The 18,555-nt window shown below is 38.8% G+C and overlaps 1 protein-coding gene across 6 annotated transcripts in view; it reads left to right on the forward strand.

The window, feature by feature from the left end:
- FoxP (forkhead box P) overlaps nucleotides 1-18,555 on the forward strand; it is a 215,063-nt gene that overhangs the window by 106,327 nt on the left and 90,181 nt on the right. For 4 of the 6 annotated variants that reach the window (XM_065495758.1, XM_065495774.1, XM_065495759.1 and 1 more), the window contains one exon: nucleotides 10,278-10,339. The gene's annotated coding sequence lies outside the window, so the exon portion shown is untranslated. Of the gene's footprint in view, nucleotides 1-3,904; nucleotides 4,136-10,277; nucleotides 10,340-18,555 lie in introns of those variants that run through there. The other 2 variants (XM_065495757.1, XM_065495773.1) reach the window with 2 other exon arrangements.

The following is an 18,555-nucleotide window of genomic DNA, read 5'->3' on the forward strand; positions in this document are numbered from 1 at the left end:
ACAAGTGATTATAAAAAATGCAGACACTGGTTTAAATGGTTTTTTATTTAGATCCAATCATATCTCTACAATAGATTAGTTATTTGTTGACTGCGATATCAAAGCTTGGCATTCCTTATTTATCTAGATAATGTGTCAAGTTGTTGATAAAATATCAATCTCATATCTGCACTCATGATTTCAACAAAGTTATCAAGTTCCTTTCATTTTGCAAATTTTGGACCACATAATATGCCTTAGAGAAATAAAAGTGAAGGTGTGCGCGAGCACCCACCCACACACAAAGACCATCGGCGTTAAGAGAGTAATAGTCGAGGGTCAAGGTTACTACCGCTCTACTGTATGATTTGATGATGATAGAGAATGAATGAGCCGTCGCCGGGTGCCGCCGACGAGAGAAAAAGAGAGCATCCCGACCTACTCCTATCTCCTACCTCACTCTCGCGCCTCACTTTTCGTCCGTCTCGTCCCTCTCTTCCACTTTTATTTGAGACTGTGCTCACTTCCACATCTAATAGCTTCATTGCACTAGTGATTTCAAACTCTCACCAACAACTGTGGATTTGAAGTTGTCTCCAGAAAATCAGGTCTGTTTGATCCACAGATCTCTTTTGGTAAAGACAGTTTTTATATAGAATTTTTCGAATGCTATTAAAGGTCAAAAGAAGACAATTTTTGAACTAAACAAAACTCCCAGATCCATAAATTAGTCATAAAAGTAAACAACGATAAAGTTGACATTTCAAATGAAAAACCAAAAAGTTGTGATTGAAATAATGGACTGTAATTACGTAATGTGCACCACAATGAGCTTTATATTCAAAGCCTAAACATTTGATAACATTTTTTAATATTTCAGTTCATGGACAATTTATTTGTACAATGAAATCAAAACAACAGATTAAATAGTCTCTAAATAACATGGGATGCCATCAATACTAACTTGAAACAATTTAGAGTTAAAATTTTTCTGGAAATTGTAAAGTTAAAAGAGGGAATTAACCTTTATAGATGTCTATACAATTGGAGAAACAGCAGAGCATCCTAGTCTAATTTGCTCTATAATTAATAAAAGTTAAAAAAATCTTTTAAATCGTTCAGTAGGAAATAATGCACATTGTGAGTTAGACGACACAAATTCATGATGTCACCGCTTCCTAATAAATTCCGAACACGTGCACGACGTGTGCTTCTTAAATTTGCGCCCGCTAGTCACCTTAATTTGCATGTCGCGGTAAACAAGTCGTAAATAATAAACAAGCCCACAATTGTGGCTAATTATCGTCTGCGCGCTGGCGCGCGCACAAAGTGTAACAAATAAAGTGCTATTTATTCAGCATTTATGCTGCTCGTGCCTACAGACATTGTGTGATATTTGTTGTTCGGACTGCCTCTCTCTCTCTCTGTCTTATCAGAATATATGTTGCTTGCTTGTTTTTAGTCTATATAGCAACGCATTTTCTGTCAACAAGAGAGTTGCTACTCGATTCAAATTAGCGCTAATGAATGGCGCGGCCCTTAAATGGAAGGTCATTTGCGCCGCTTTCTTGTTTGCCTTTTGCTTTTGTTTTTCTATTGTGGCACGGCTCTGTGCGTACTTCTCTGTAAACACTCTACTGCCCAAGTAGAGGACTTTCGTGACACAAGGAAAGTGCAGTAAAATCGATCCCACAAGCTTTCCTGCTGAGTTTCATTTTTCTAAATATGTTAACTAGAATGCAACCCCAAGCTAAAAAAGTTAAAATAAACTTTCACAAAAAATTTCATAAGATAACAAAAATAATCTGTTGAATTTGTCACCTCACGTTAGATAACAATTATTTGCTAAAATAATATTTTTACATTATATCATGGGGATTTTTTACGGTCCAATAAATTTAAAAAAAACATAATGATTCTGTAGTCACTAATAGGAATCAGGTGGCGACTGTTAAAATCCTATAAATCTAACACCCGATTGAAAATAAAAATTTAATCACGTCCTTGTTATGTCTAAAAATCAATAAGGATAAAACATCAAGAAATGAGTCTAAACATTATTATAATTAATTTTTTCATGCCACAAATTAATCAGGATGAAAAGATATGCGCATTTTATTTATTTAATCAATTTTATTTTGAAGTCATCAACTACCTCATTGCGCTGTTTTTAAATCAAATTTATTTGGCTCTTACCTTTGACATTAAAAATATTAATGCTGTTCCATTCTGCAAGTCATAATTTATTGCACATTCGTAAGGGGACAAGTCACATGGTGTTCTCGGGCAGCGCAATCTCGCAAATTATTCACACTCTTTTGCCACGCATTAAGCGTTCATCTTTTGTGTGCGTAAGCTCCTCTTTGCTCTCCTGTGCTGTGTTCACGGGGTGCGCAGGGAAAGGACCAGAGAATTATTACAGGGAGGCTGCCGCTGATACTTTATGAGCGTCGCGATAATCTTATCTGCCGCGGCGGAGGCATTATTATTGCATGCCAGCATTTTTCAGGCACAAAGCGTGCGCGCTCGGCGGCTGCCACCGTGTTGTTTTAAGGACATATCTCACGTATTCATTCATTAGAACGCGCCATGGCAGCAAAATAAAATAAATGTTTCCCCGAAGGAGCTGCGGAATAAAGAAAATGAGCTGGCACATAGAGGCACGCGGGGGCACATGCAAATTACTTCTTTTTATTCTCGGCCGTGTTTATTTATCATTAGAATCGGATCTCCTGCTTTGAGGGAAAACTGCAACAGCTTTCGGCTCAACTTCCTCGAGAAAGATTACCGACTATTTTTCTTTTTCCAATGTAAAACCAAGGTTAAAATTTTTATTCTATTCAAATTTCCTCGAATTTGTTGGTAAAATAGCTCATTTTATGTGACAGCACGGATTTTAATTTTATATATTATTTTTATTTTTTGCTTTAATTTGTCTCTGGAGCGTTTTTTAAATTAAATTAAAACTTCCTTTTGGTTTCTTTTACAATCAGAAAATCACTCATTATCGAGGGGTTTTTGCTATTTGAGTTATTAGATTAGATTTAAATTGATCTAAATAATTTTCGTGACGCACAGAATAGACTAATAATATGTAAATAAGATGCAAACTCAAAATATTCATTATTATGTTTTATGTTATTATTATTTTATTTTTTCTAAGAATGACTTATTAAAATCATACTTGGCCAATGTTTCAGAGAATGGATCTTTTCGTTCGACTGGTCAGCTAATTAAAAAATATCTAAAATTACTATATTTTTATCGCTTTTAATTGTACAGATTAACATTTTATCGTTTTTATCTCCTCCTCTTTTGATATTTCATGCTTAATTGATTTAGATTTTAGTTTGTAAATTTATTACAAAAATCGGAACACATTGACTGCATTTAATTTTAGACAGCAGGCTTTTCACTTCCCTTTCCCCTCTTAAAAAGGTCGTTATCGTCTATGGTGGGCAGAATAATGCACTTGAGCGTCAAGTCTTCGGCAGCGGTTTCGGAAATAATTTATGCTGGGAGGTAGGGACATTAGCACTCGCGACTGCCGCGAAACGTGACTCGACCTCCACCGTGTTTGCTGATTGTTGATGTAATTCAAAGCAAAACAATGACATCAGCATCGACAGCTAGCCGCGCTACGGGACATAAAGAAAATTACGCACGCACTTGTAAAGAAAATAAAGAGAGAGAAAAAATAGCATATTCCTCGCCGCCTCTCATTACTTTAAATATAAATAAAGCACAGCAGCTCATTTTAATAATAATAATAAAAAGGCTGGAGAGGAGTGTAAACAGGATGTTTGTCAGTGCAAGAGTTGACTTGTTTACTATTTATCGCAGCGGTGGCGGCATAGGCGCGCATTATGTATGTGTGTGCCTACTCTATATACTGTACACATCTCTCTCACACACACTCAATTTTACATAGCCGACTGTTGTTGTGTGGCTGGCTGGCTGGCGCAGGCAGACAAATAACCAACACAACACATTAAAGATAGCAAGCAAGTCGCGATGTGAACTGTGCAGTGTTGTCTCTCCGCGCGCACAATGCTTGTGGTTCGTTTTTTTCCGCAGCTCGCAGGCCGGTGACTTGAAAGTGAGTGTGATTTCGGCACTTTTGCAACGAATCTGCGAATGGATACACGATCACAAGGTAAACCCATCCTGCTGTAGGCTCAAATCAGCGCTGTCGCTAACTGTATAATAATCTATTCGCATTTAATGATAAGAACCAGTTGCAGTTGCAGACGTGGACTGACGTACATATTTTTCCGCTTTGAGCGTATTTTCCTTATCAGGATTAAATACATACACATTTGAAAATGACAAATCAGTTTTTGGCACTGCTTTGTAATATGCAGGATGAAAATTAAGTGGAAACATTGTATTTAAATAACAAGTATAGTTATAGTTGAAGATATCCTTAAGATACTCTAAGAAATGGTTGGGGGCACAGTGGGTTTATAAAATAAGCTGGGCATGCATTTTTATATAAATATTAAAAACATTCAACAGTAATTAAATATAAAAATACTAAATATTTGAAAATAAATTAAATATCAAAAACAATTTTCAATTTTAGTTTTTGTGTTTGGGTTAAAATTTAATAAGATTTTATTTGTTTTTAAATCTAGGCCTTTGTATGTTTACCTTTTAGCTTTTTGCACAAAAACTTTGACCTATCTCCACAACTAAAATAGCATATAAAATTGCATTTAGTGAAGAGATAGAATCTCGAAATAGAGATCTAATTTTGAGACAAAATTGATATGAAATGGAAAATTATTTTATCTGATAAAAAACTCATTTCAAATGTTATTTTCAAATTTTTATTGGATATTTTCAAATATTTTATTACGTAGTCATTTGTCTGTGATGTCTCTGGTTTCCTCTTAAGGGTTGTTTTTTGGGTATATTGATAAAATAGCTCCAACTTTTTTACCGTAATTTTATTATTAAATTATTATGGGTTCCCCTCTGAAAGTTGATGAGAGCGTATAGCAACATTTCGGACGCTTTTCACTGCCATTATTTCCATCATTGCTGCATTTCATGCATCCTCTGTTTCAGTTATAAAGTATTCTGACCTCAATTCTGTCACAAAAGCTCAATTCGCACGCAGCCGGAAAGCGATTCTGCTGCTGCCTAGGCAAAAAGCGTTTCATCTGCTCTTTGTGCGCGCGGCGAGCAATGCGAGAGGGTTGCATTTGCGTGGCGTGCCTCGTGCTCACTCAAGAGTAATTGCCGCTGTTTAATGAATTATTTCAAGCTCTCAATCAAAGTCAAGATTAAGAAATGATTCATGCTCCGGCTCTGTGTGTGTGTTTGTCTGTCTGTCGGCGTGTGTACATGCTGGCTGCGAAACTAACTTGCAACAAGGGTCGAGAATGCGTCTCAAGGAACGCTTCTTGCGGTCGTCTTTCCATCTTGAGCCGACTCGAGGAAATTGCTGTGAAACGGGTCCGCACAAATTTTCACATAGCAATTCGAAGTGCATTTAGAATTAAATTTGACTCTTGCATTGTTCTAGCTCTTTAGTTCTAATCAAATTTAAATCTTTAAATTTTTGATACAAATAATTGCAGCACAAACCAGTGCAAAACCTGGCAAACGGTCAAAATTACAATATTAATTTCAATTTAACATAAAGAGAGCTGTTACTATCGTAATTTCATCTTGAAATAAAAATATAGATCCTTTATTTGAAACTGCCTACTGAAGTCAAGTTTTATTTACTATTTTTATCCGTTAAGCTAGTTTAAATTTAAAATGGTTGATTTATTTTTTTAAAAAATCGTTTTCGCAGTTCCAACTTTACGTTGATCCACTTCTGTCTTCGGCTATTTGTTGAAACATTGGCAGGCAAACCAAGAGAGTCAGAATGGTGTTTGGAACTTCAGTTTGGCGCTTGTTTTGCGACGAAACAGAGACGCATCGAGCTGTCAGACCGAGCTCCAGGGAAGGAGAGAGGTGTCGCTCTAATCCCGCGCTTGAATGATTAATTTAGTTGTCTGCTGCGAATTAAGCTGAAGCCCACACGTAATACTCGAGTGAAGTGACGAAACGCAGCTTTGATGGATTGCCACAACTTCGATTTTGAGTTGGCCACCCCTGTTTGATGCAATTGACTCTATTCCACTTTGAAATTTTGCCAGCTTTGGTGTTAATAGGACATAAAAATTATGAAGGCACTAGAAAAATTGACACAATCCTTTTTATTATTAAAAATATCTCTCCAATTGCACTTCAATTTAATTGTGATAAATATAAATAAGACATTTCATTATAAATATTTATTCACCGGAGAAGGTGACAAGTGATAAAGATTTTCTTGGAATTTTAAAAAAAGTTAAAAATGAAAAAATGTTTTAAATTGGTACTTTCAAATTGTTATTCTTGATTGGGCAGCTGGAGCAGTCTTCAGTGAGGTCCACGGAAGTTTTCTGCATGGATTTTTCATGATATTAGCTTCAAATAATAGGATGTAATTTTGTCCTTGATTTTTTGGAAGAGGGAGTTTGATCGCAGGGAGGGCGAGTGGTGTCGTTTGTCAAATTTTCATCTATTTTCATCCTTTTTGACCGTGCTTAAAATAAGTCCTGTGAACCATTCTCACTGACTAATGATTCAAAATAACCTGTAGCAGATGCTGTAGCATGAATTTTGTTTTATAGAAGATAAAAGTACTATTATGCTGATCCGAGAGAATTGAGGGCTCAAAACAGTCGCTAACCCAGATACAAGAACGTGCATTCAAGATAATTTTTCTTTTTAATTTTTTTCTGCTCTTAGCTGGTCATCCTTAGTAAAATTAACATTTTTTGTAATTTAATATTTTTGAAGTTTTAAAATCACTCCACTTTGCAATCATCTATGTTTTTTTTTCTTGAAGGTTTTTTTAATCACTTGAGCAGACAGTGTGTTTGTATGTTTATTGTACATAAAACCACATCCACAGCCGTTTGTTATTAGATATTCTCACGCAATACGTTGAGTGGAAAACAAAAATATTATCCCGCAATTTATGAATAAAAACGATGCGTAAGAAAATAACCGAGAGCTGCACTTTGTAAGCGGCGACTCTACTGAGATAAACAACAGCAATCATTATTGCGCTCGGAAACAGCGCTGTCGGCGATGAATGGAGGCGCTTGTGCTTTGTGTTTATGAAAAGCACACTCGGTAAATTAAAAAAACCACCAAGCAAGTGGATTCGAGCAGAGACAAAAGCCAACGAGTCGCATGGGAAGAATGAACTCCGCCGACTTGTATTCAAAGAAACACACCTTTGGTCTCGCGATTTTTGTTTTTCTTTCGAGAGTGCTTCTGAAATAAATACAGCTCACTCAGATTCCAGCCGCCCGAGAGGGAAGGAATTACGTTGAGTGGTCCAAAAGAAGGGGCGAAAGTCTGTCATGTTGGATTATGCTGGTTCTACAGGTGCCTTAATTTTGAATTTTGCTCTCAGGTATAAAATATAAAGGTGTCGGGTTCTCGAAAATAAGACAGCAAATTCTTTCGACCGTTTAAAATATATTTTCATTTAACTCATCATTAATTCTCCAAATTTCACCAGCAATTTTGAGCAGATTGTGGATTTCATTTTTTAAAAATTAACAGGAATTCAATATATCATATAATCACATTTACTTTAGTGAAAAATTAAATATTTATCTTTGATTTTGCTATAAAGATAATTCTCTAATTACATGGGGAATTTAAAAAAAATCTTACATTTTCGGATTAAAATTTTTGCACTTGTCTTTGAAATCGCTCCAATAAAAATTTCAATTCAATGTCTTGGTCAGGTATAAATAACGTGACGAGGATTCGTTGTTGAAGAGGAATATTTTTATCCCTTTTTCTATCGTGGAAATAATACCTCCCAGACGAGAGAAGCGCCACTGCTTTAGTCGCTTGCTCTTCAAGACACAAAAAGTGTATAAAGCAGCACACACGCACACACATATCCTGACACAGTCGCTTCTTTTTGCAACCATGTGAGTGCATGTCACGCTGGAAGTGACACCCAAGAGCGTGCGACGCACATAATAAATAACACACAACCGACTTTCTGGTGCAGCCCCTCAGATAAAGAGCTCGCCTCTTGTACACGCTGAGACAAAAAGGGTGCTTTTGCTCCACTCTCGCGCGCGAGGCTCGAGTATGTATATGCATGCATATACACATAGGGATGAATAACACACACATGCGAGCGCGACTGCGAATGCATCTTGTTTTACTAAAAAGCAGAGTGTGAATTCGCCAGCCATTGTCATTGGCAAGAACTTTGAGAGATGACACAATTTATATTGCACTTCTGCAGACGATGGCACTCGAGCAAAAAGGGCTTGATGAAGGGCATCAATTTGATATGATTATGCTTGCTATACGTATACCATACATTTTTTGTCACTATGTTATCTTATTGATTAAAAATCATAATTTGTGCTGAAAATATTACACGAGCCTATTTTTATTTATAAATTATTTTTTCGAAATATATAGTAAAATTACCCGTCAAATTAAGTGTGCAGAGGAGGTGAAAATAGAAAATATGGATACTGAAAGAGTATGAAAATAAAAATATGACAAGATATTTTTCCCTACCTGAATTTTTTTCTGAAAATTTGACTATGCGGCTATGACTGCAGCAGTCGTTTTCGCGAAACGCAGCATATGACACGCAGAGCAAAGCTGTGCTAATCCGGCACGCAATTCCACTGGGTCCATTTATTCCACTCAACGGAGAGCGAGTGGAGGGCCATTGCTGGACATCGCTGCTGCCGCCGCTCCGTAAATAGCAGCTCACAATTTTATTAATTAGCCCAATGTGAGAGGGGTGGCTTCACAATTATATTTCGTTTACGACAAGCTGCAGCGTCTTGAGAACCGAGTAAATCGCTTCTGCAGAGGGATTTGTTGCTCGGCACGCGCTCCCCCTCGGCGCACACGTTAATGAGCCGGACCTGACCGAAATTGCGAATTAAAGCGTCCGCTTTTTGACCCAGCAAATTGTAATCCCGAAACTATGCGTGCAATACGTTGCTCCCTCTCTGTTATTGTGCGAGCGGAATGCTTAACTCTCTGCTAACACCTTGGGCGCGTGTGCTTTGCAATATTGCTAAGGAGGCAGCAGCCGTTTGTGTATGCAAACAATATCTCGCTCCTTGGGAGAGAGAACCGCCGACGCCGACGCCGCTGCACCTTCCAATAAATATCAAAGTTATATTGCCCGCCTTCCGAGTTATGCGCCCGTTCGATAATGGAATTAGACTCTGCTGCTCGACTGTTATTTCTTGCCGGCATTATTCACGGCGTAATCGCTGTTTGCCATTGTCCGGAGACCTTCAAGATATTGCTCATATCGCCTCCAATATGCATTATTTACTGTCCCTGCACCCGCGCCTTGCCCACGAGAAAAGGGGATTCAAGCGTCAGTGCTATATTGGAATGCTAAATTGGGTCATTCCTTTCAATGCCGTGCTCGATATTGGCGATTGAGATGTGAAAAATTCATACCTGTAAACGCATTATGCATCCGGACGTTTTTTAAGTTTCATCATCGTCGAGAGCCTGCACAAACGTGCTTTGCCAAAGAGTATTAATTTCAGACTTCATAATCAGAATTATCGTATTAAGAATTTGTTGTCTAATTTTGCGTATGCGTTTCATAAAACCATGTTTTTTCTTAAAAAAATCGCGACATGTAGAACTGAAATATAACAAATCTAAAGGTTTTTTCTTGTACAATAGATAGTTCAAAGTGATGAAGGAAAATTAGCTGATCGATGTAAAAAAGTTGAGTTGAACAAAGGCAATTATTTGATTGTTTTTACTTCATTTTCTTGGCTCGATATTGGATCACGGAATCAAAGTGACTATTTGAGCTATTGTGTCGTGGGGAAAAAACTTTTTAATGGTCCCATAATGGCCGGAAAAGTCTCAATGTCGCACGTAAAATTTTTGTAAATATTAAGAGGGAGGCTGCGATTTATATCATGATAGCTAATTGCTATATATTATTAATATTAAATAAACTAAATGCGTTATGTTCTTACAAATACTCAAAATTGGGCTTGCTGCATGCTTTGTTTACAATGCTAAAAGACTCCGCAAAAATTAAAGGTTTAGAGAACATTGCATGAATATTTTGTCCAGGCGGGATGCAATTATTCTGACCAAAGAAATGAATAGCCTCCTTTGAAATAAGCAAACCCTCTTTGCTCCATTTTCACCGTCAGTTTTTAATTACTCTGCGTATTCCGCTTTTGATGCCCACACGCATGTTTCAGATGGCGAGCGCACAATGACACGGCAAACAACTTTGCTCGCAGCATCCGAATGAGAGTTTCTGGTGAGTACCCGCACAACTTTTCTTCTCGGCGGCGCAATCAGAGCGGTCCGCGTCTGCAAAACAAGCCGGGAGCGAAGTGCATGATGTCGCGGCGGCGGCGGAGGAGGAAAAAACCGGGCATTGTCCTGTCGGGCCGGACAAGCAGAGGGAAGAAAGAGAACGTCCCAAACGGTGTAGCCTGTCCCCCTACTTATTTGTCATGCCTTTATTTTCTTCTTGCACATTAAAGGCGCAGTTGTCGACCTGCTGGGCCGCCAAGAGCCGGGCTCGCTGCTGGACAGAAAAGGGCGGAGTGACAAAAGGGCTATACAAGCCAACAGGGCGGGCTCGCGCATGCCTCGGCGCCGGGCCGCCGCAGCTGTGCCAGCCTCGCAAATAAAACACGACACACTCGCGAGACGAGCCTGCGAAAATAACAGCAACCATGCAAAAGAGCGAAACGCGCGAAAAGCGGCTCCTTTCGCTGCGGGTCACACCGCTGGTCTTTTTAAAGGGCGAGCGCGTGCAGCCCCCGACGCCGTGTGAGTCGCGGGCATGAATGGCCACTTGAAGCGAGCCGCCGATTGATTTTCCACTCGTGTGCAGCTGATGAAAGCGAGTGGCCCGAAAAACTTTCGCAAACTTCTCTGGCTTGCGTCTTCTTCCCCGTTCTGACCTCTATTCCCTCTGTCTGACGCTCCTGCTTATTTGCCACTATCGCTCTGTTGCCCACCCGCAATTCGCTTCTCGGAGGCGAGAACCAAGAAAAATTAATTTCGCTCGGACTACTGGGGCGTCATATACCCTGCACAGCAACAAAAAATCTTATTCTTTCCTATCATACAAGGTCTTAAAATTAGTTTCGTTGAGCGTGAAATCATCCACATAGGTGTTTATGCGTAGTCGATCTACCTAATTTTAAAATGTGCCGTCTATATTTACAATTAATGTGTATATTGTTGCGATATTTTTTATCTTTACATACATTATATACTTGAATTATTGCTCATTATTTGTTGTAAAAAATGGTACTGTTCTTTTGAAAGAATTTGCAAAATTGAAAGATAAATAACAAATTGCCCAATGACTGTAGCCAAACTGTTAAAGAAAAAATAAGACAGCAAGAAATTGAAAATGTTAAAGAAATTTCAACATTGATTAAGAATAGTTAGCATATTGAAATTAAATGGGATACAAAGTGGAAGGATCCCAAGAAGATATTTTTGAATGCTTAAGTTAGGGTTTACGAGGTCGATGGTTTAAAATCTGAATTCATTAGAAAAGATGCGCCGGTCCCTTGACAATTCGGCCAACTTGGAAGAGATTTTTAATACGATAAACCCTCTAAACGCATCGAGCAGCAAACTCATTTTTCCGCATCCTGCTCTTCTTCTTGTGTCCGAGAGAAAGAGCGAGCGAGCGAGTGAGACTCCCGGCAACTCTTGCAAATGTAATCTCCATAAATTCCGAGGCGCGCATTTCAGCGCCAGCGGCACATCAAAACCCGCTCTCTCGCTCGAGTTTGTCTATTTCGGCACGCCAGCAGGGCTCATTGTTATTAACTACCACACTGTAGTTATTTCATCCTTTACAAAGCGCAATTTGCATTTCATGGCAACTTAACGATCTTAATTAGCAGCAAGCAAGAGGTGAAGGAAGCCAAGTGCGCTGGATTGTAGTGTGTCTACGCACATTATCCTTTCTTCGAGAAACGCCTCCCGTCTTGCTAGCAGCTTTATGCCGCCGGCGGAATCGAATATCGAAGCAACGCACGTCAGCAGCACTCTTCTCATTTCATACGACACACAACACAAGTCAGATTGAAGGATTAGTTCAATTAAGATAAAAGCCGATGTTAATTAAGTTAGAAATCGAAGTGCGTAAAATAATGTTTTATTCATCTAGTTCTCTATTTAAAATATTGTGTTTCAAACGTAAGATAGAAAACGCGTAGTTAAGACATTTAATTTTTTAAATTAAGAGGAGTAAAAAAAGGTAAAGAATGTATTTTTTAATGTTAAAATCAACCAAAAATTATCATAGCTGATTTCTATGAACCATAGGGGCTCAAATTAAATTCAACCTTTCAAAAATGCAATTCGCAGTGCTCCCAAATCCGAATGAACTCGTCATTGCGTCATTTTTGTCTGATAATGTTTCAATTTGTTCCTGTAAACCTAATTCAAATAAATATATATTTCTTGTCATTAACTTTTAAAGTCTCATTTGAATATAAAGAGCATTTCATTATTGTGTTCCTCTGTCGAGAGTCTCTTAAAAATAATTTCCAACAACTGTGAGTGTACATCAGGCAATTAAGTCTGAGCTAATGGCAAAAGCATCTTATTCCTTGTGTCGCAGCTCTCAAATTCGGCTGCCTACATAATTCAGCTCGACTCTCCAACGGTGGCGGCTAATGTTGCGTTCAAGAAAAGCGGCAGCAGGGTGGATAAAAAGGGTTGAAGAAGAAGAAGGTGCGCACACACAAGGGGTGTCACTCTCGCTCTCCACCCTCGAAAGTGTACAGACCGCAATCTTTTATACGAGAAGCGCTGCAGACGAGCCCCTGGAGAATAGTCAGTCGCCTTCTCTCGCTTTGAATTGATCGCCTTTAACGCTATTAGAAGAAATTATGGAGTCGAGCACCGCTGACTCTGAGAGTGAAATTATGGATTCGCCGCGACTCGCTCAGCACTGCGTGTCCTAACCCTTTGTCTCAGTGCGACGGCTATGCGAGTTGGGTTTCACAGCTGCCAATTATTGATTGAATCTCGCTTATTGTAAATCCACTTCTTTTTGGTGTGTCCAAGACCTTAAAATATCAAAATCTACATGAGATTTTATATTTCAAATGCACTCGAAATTGAAGAAGGTGGAGTACTGAGATTTATATTGATTGAATTACGTAAAAACACTAGAATTTCTAAATTTAAGAATCATTAAGGGGGCTAAATGAAGGGTTGCCGATTTTAATTTGTTTTTATGTTCACAGATTAAAAAGGGGAATGGTGGGGGAAGGTAAAATAAATAATTTAGAGACAGGGCACTAGCCAAGTTGTAAAATTTTCAAATTTACAACGATGGGTAAGAGTTAGCTCATTGCTGTCAATTTGAATATATTCGAGAAAAATTTAAGATAATTCCAAATGTGCAACATAGCCGGCTTCACACTTCATACGTCCAATTTGTTTAGGCCATCTTCATTTCGTTCATCCTTGCGGCAAATCTCCCTCAACATTTCTCTTTATCCTCCTTACCTTATATATTTTTCCTAATATTTTAAAGAATTTAGAATAGGCTAGCGTGGATGATTTCTTTAAAATCTTCGTTTTAAAATAATTTTGTTGTTGTTTATTCTTGCCAAAGTCATACAGATAAAACAAATATAAAAATTACAGCAAGAAATGGCATGCAATGCTGGCGATAAGCTGGCATTCACTTTATTTAAACTCACTGAGAACTAATTAATTAAGATTTTCCAACAAGTTCGTTTCACAACAATCACAACACATATGTGTGTGACCGTTGTATTTATTTATTACATTTTAAATGTTTTAGTCCGAGGGAATTGTGACACATAAAAAGCTAAAATTTTAATTGCTTCATAAATATTCTTCAATTTGATTAGGTATACCTGTAAACCTTTTTTGTCATGAGTGCGTTAATGCATTTTGAGGGCAGGTTGGCTGATGTGCCCTCTTTGCACTTTCCGGCGCTGATCTCGGCTCTCCCCCAGCATCCAGCGGCAAGAATTTTTTCACTTGAATGCTCCCACGCGCTTTATAATAATGCGCGAGTTGCTTGCTGTGTGTGTGCGAGTGTGCGGGAGGAGTATCGAAAAAGCAGCTCCTCACATTTTCCGCCGCGCCTTACGCCGGCAGCAACCTCCGCGCGTAATGTTATATCATTGCACCAAAAGGGGAAAGACGCGTATAATGCCGAAATTTATTGTTTTAATTTATTTTTATGGGGGGTGACTTTAAAAATTCTTATGGTCCACTTAGCTCTCTCCTGCTTATTCTTACTTTTTAATGCGCCTCTTCGGAGTGCCGGCCATTAGAATTATTATTTTGGCGTCTGCTTGCAAAAAGCGGCCCATAAATTTCACCGCACAGGCCCCCCTATTATGGTTTTAATAAGTTCATAAATTGTTATGACCACAACAAAAAGATCAAAAAGGAGCAGAATCGCTTGTTCGCGTGCTTTTCCCGAAAGGTCAGCGGGATATTTATTAAAATTTTACGGCCGCCGCTCGAAGCAAGGAATTTTAATTGGTGCGTTTAATTATTTTGAGATATATCGGCGACGCGAAATTGCAAATTGTATGCGAATTTGCATTGAAAAGGAGGGCCAGCGCATTCTTGCACGCAGATTTCCGAAAAGAGACAGATGGATGCTTACATACCTACGCTGTCCGCATTGCATTGCTGCCAGGCGGGATGCATAAATTAAAGCTTTAAACAAGAAAAGAAACAAACTCGAGTTGTTTATCCAAACTTGAGCTAAATCAATAGAATCTCGAAAGTTATTTTATTTGTTTTGATATGATCAGATCATGATCTAATGAATATGATGTAATAAAAAACAAGACTTGAATATTTTTTATCGTTATAATCTGTCTAATATCGTGAATCTCTTTATTTGATTTATTTACCAACATTTTTAAACGTTCCACTAAAATATTATGCAGTTGTTGGACAGTTACCATTATGTTTCCGAAAGAAAATAAAATAGTATAATTTTTCTCTCTTTCAACGAAATTTTAAAATTTCAGTCCTTTCCTTCCACTTATAAATAAATTCTAGCTCTCTAGATTAATCAGCGTGAATCACTCAAGGTCTGCTGAAATTAGAGGCAAAAAGCGTACTAATTAAAATCCAGTGATTAATCTGCGGCGGCAACATAATCTACCGAAACACAAATAATAATCCGTCGCGGCGTGAAAAATGGCCAAGTGGCGAATCTTACACGCTCGCTGATTAATTCGCTCTCCTCCCGAAATAATCCTAAGAGCCTGAAATATTTTCCAAATAAAGAGCGTGAGGCATCATCTGCCTGCCGACCAGCACGCCCGCACCCCTTTTTTGCTGCCACCGCCACGCGCTGATACAAACATCGGAGGGCGCGAATAAAAATGGCACACGTTTTTCCATGATGGATTTGCAGAGGAATTAGTCGCCTGGGACTTCTCGACGCGCGCGATATTTCGTATGTAAAACGCGCACCACCGCCCGACCACTTCATCTTATATGGGGCTGCAAAATAACGGGTTTGTCTGAATTGGCGCAGAAAATGGCTCTGCACGCCGATCTGGCTGTAAAATTTTATACTCATAACATCGTGGGGAAAATTGAGAGTGCAGGTGAGTGTGAACCGTGTCTAAAGAGGATATGGCCACCGGAAATTTTTGAAATTCAAAAATAAAGATCGAAAACAGGTTAACTAAAAGTGGAAGATTGCAGCTTTTATTTTCTTTTGCTTGATTTTTCATGGCTTACATAATATAGAAAAATTATCAGATGTGAAACTGTAACACGCACATAAAAATGAAGCGATTTTCAGACCTCCAATATTTAACTTTCCATTTAAATTTTTCATGATAATAAAATATGATGTGAATTGGGACCAGCTTTAATATTTTTCGGCTTAACATGCAATAGCTTTCTTTTCGAAGGTATGCAGCCAGTGCAACACCAATGCAGACAGTTCCATATAGTTCCAGTGTCACAAATTACGCTCTTTTAGTCATAAAATATGGGCCGCTGCATGAGACAAATTGTGTGTACAGCCATAAATACTTCGGCAGGATGAAAGCATCTTGGTGTCACTCAAAATTCTGTACACTTTTTATCCGTGTCGAGTGCTTTCGCTGTCAAGACCTCGCGCTCTCATTCAGTCTCACCCTTGAGGAAAAAGAAGAGCCGCAATAAAAGTGGCGAAATTAATGGCTTCTCACACCGCATCCCTGCACACTTCCCCGCGCGCGCCTGGGGCTGCAGCATTGTTTGATAATTTTTTCTCAATATTAATCGTGTGTCAATCATTTTCTAATATGCCGCAAGAAGAAAACTCGTGCGCGCCCCTCCTCGTACAGATCTTTCATTCTCATATTGCATTATAAACTCGGAGCTCTCTTTAAATTTGATACGCCTCAAGAAATTTATATAAAAAAGTTGCCGCCGGGGGTGCGTGGGGGTGGATTTGCAGCCGAAACTTTCTTTTACCGAGCGGCGGTGGTGGCGCCGCTGCCTCGCTAGATATAAATATTTCTTCATAAATTTCGCAGCTAGAGAAACTGTTACTCTCGGGCACACGCACCTTTTTATTGTTGGCGATAAATATCCCGGCTTTTAAATGGTGTTTTCTTGTACACACTCGGAAGAAAAGTCGCTGGGGCCGAGTTATGGCCGCGGACCACTGGTCACAGCTGAACAGAGAAAACGGCGATGATTTACCTCACGCCGAGGAAATTTCTATATATTTTTCGACTGCCAGCGAGAAATTGGCTCGTTTTAACCATTTCTCAGCAACACAGTAAAAAATGAGTTTTGGGTAACAACAATGCATGGGCTCAAATTTAATTTCTGTAAATTATTTCGCATGTTGGATGTAGTGAGAAATTTCCAAATTAGGCTTAGGCGATGCGAGAAAAAGAGCAAAATGGTTAATTGGAAGAAAAGTCAGAAAGTGGAGGAACAATAGCCCATCAACTGCGCGCGGACCTCATTTGTCGCTGAGAGAAAAACGGCTGCTGTATTTCCCTCTCATTTGCTTGATGACGATAAACTTTTTTTCCCCCGGCCGAATATTGAATATTCATGATAAATTTGCCTCTTTCAACAGCCACCCGTTTTAATATAAACAAAAAGAAAAAGTCGCAGGCAGCGGAAAGCGGAAAGCTCTTTGCTGCAGGAATTCGGTCCGAACGAAGAGGAGAGAAAGAAAAGAGAGCGATTAATTCCATCTATACACACGAGCGCGGCGCAGAGACAGTCAAAAAGCAAGCACACCCCCTAAAATTATTGATTAAAACACACTGCGTTTAATTAGCTAAAAACGACGAGCGCGGCAGAGAAGAGGGAGAGCAGAAGCTATACAGCACAAAAATAACAATAATTGTGTGAGCTGCACTTTTCTTCAGCCCTTGCCAAGAAGAAGGGCTGATGAAAACGGTCGTTAATTGCATTCGCAGCCATTCTTTTGTGTTTCGATCACTTTAAGTATTCACTCTCTCGACGCTGCAAGAATTGAGTGGAAAAATTATGAAACTCACAAATTCATTGATTGTCTCAAAGAAAATGTCCTACATTATGTGTGTTCATAGTTCATATACATGGTCAGTGAAATAACTGATACAAATTAGGTCTGGTTTAATGGATGTCACAATTTTAAAGACCAAGTTGTGGATTTTAATTACTAATAGTTCTTGGGCCCTTTTATAATTTGCTTATTATTTTTGGTATCAATGAGTAATTGACCTAGGTCAACGGCAAAAGGACAATATCATTTATGTTATATTCCAGTCAACCTTACTCAGACAAAAGTTAAAAATTTCCTTCTAGCTTTGTAGGTCTACGCATTCTACGAATTGGGATTATTATATTGCAACAGGAATTTAATATTTTTTTCTTGCAAATCGCTCGACACAGAGGTGTGGCGCTCATATATATATTTCACGCCACCCGCCGAAAGGGGTGAATATCAATTACTTTGCCGGCGCAAAGATGTGCCACAAAACACACTTTGCCGGAAAGCAACTCCGGTAATTTAATTCTTTGTCGTCCCGACGCGCGCGCGTGTTGCACAAAAGACGGCTCTTCTTCGCTTGAGCTGAAGTTTATGCCAGCTGCGACGCGCGGATGAAAATATATTTTAATATAAAATGAGTCTCTCTCGCAGGCAAATACGATTATTTTGCGGTGTCACTCTCGTCTCATCGTCTGATTCAAGAAGTCGTAATAATCGGAATAAGGACGTGAAATATTAATTAAGAAGAAATGAGAGACAGAGCTGACTCGGATGACGGCGCATTGTTGCAGCAGGCGAATAAAGAAGCTCTGTTTTCTGCTGATAACACGTTAGCTGAAATGGAAAATCGTGACAAAAGAAGAAACACATCATAACGAGTTTCACGCTTAAAAGCAGAATAAACTTCCTTTGGATAAAGTGAGCTAATCATTGTTATCCATGTTGTTAATTAATTTTTAAGCATGCTGAAACGTCATTAATTATATTTA

The sequence above is a fragment of the Cloeon dipterum genome, chromosome X (assembly GCF_949628265.1).
Source record: "Cloeon dipterum chromosome X, ieCloDipt1.1, whole genome shotgun sequence".
Lineage (NCBI taxonomy): Eukaryota > Metazoa > Arthropoda > Insecta > Ephemeroptera > Baetidae > Cloeon > Cloeon dipterum.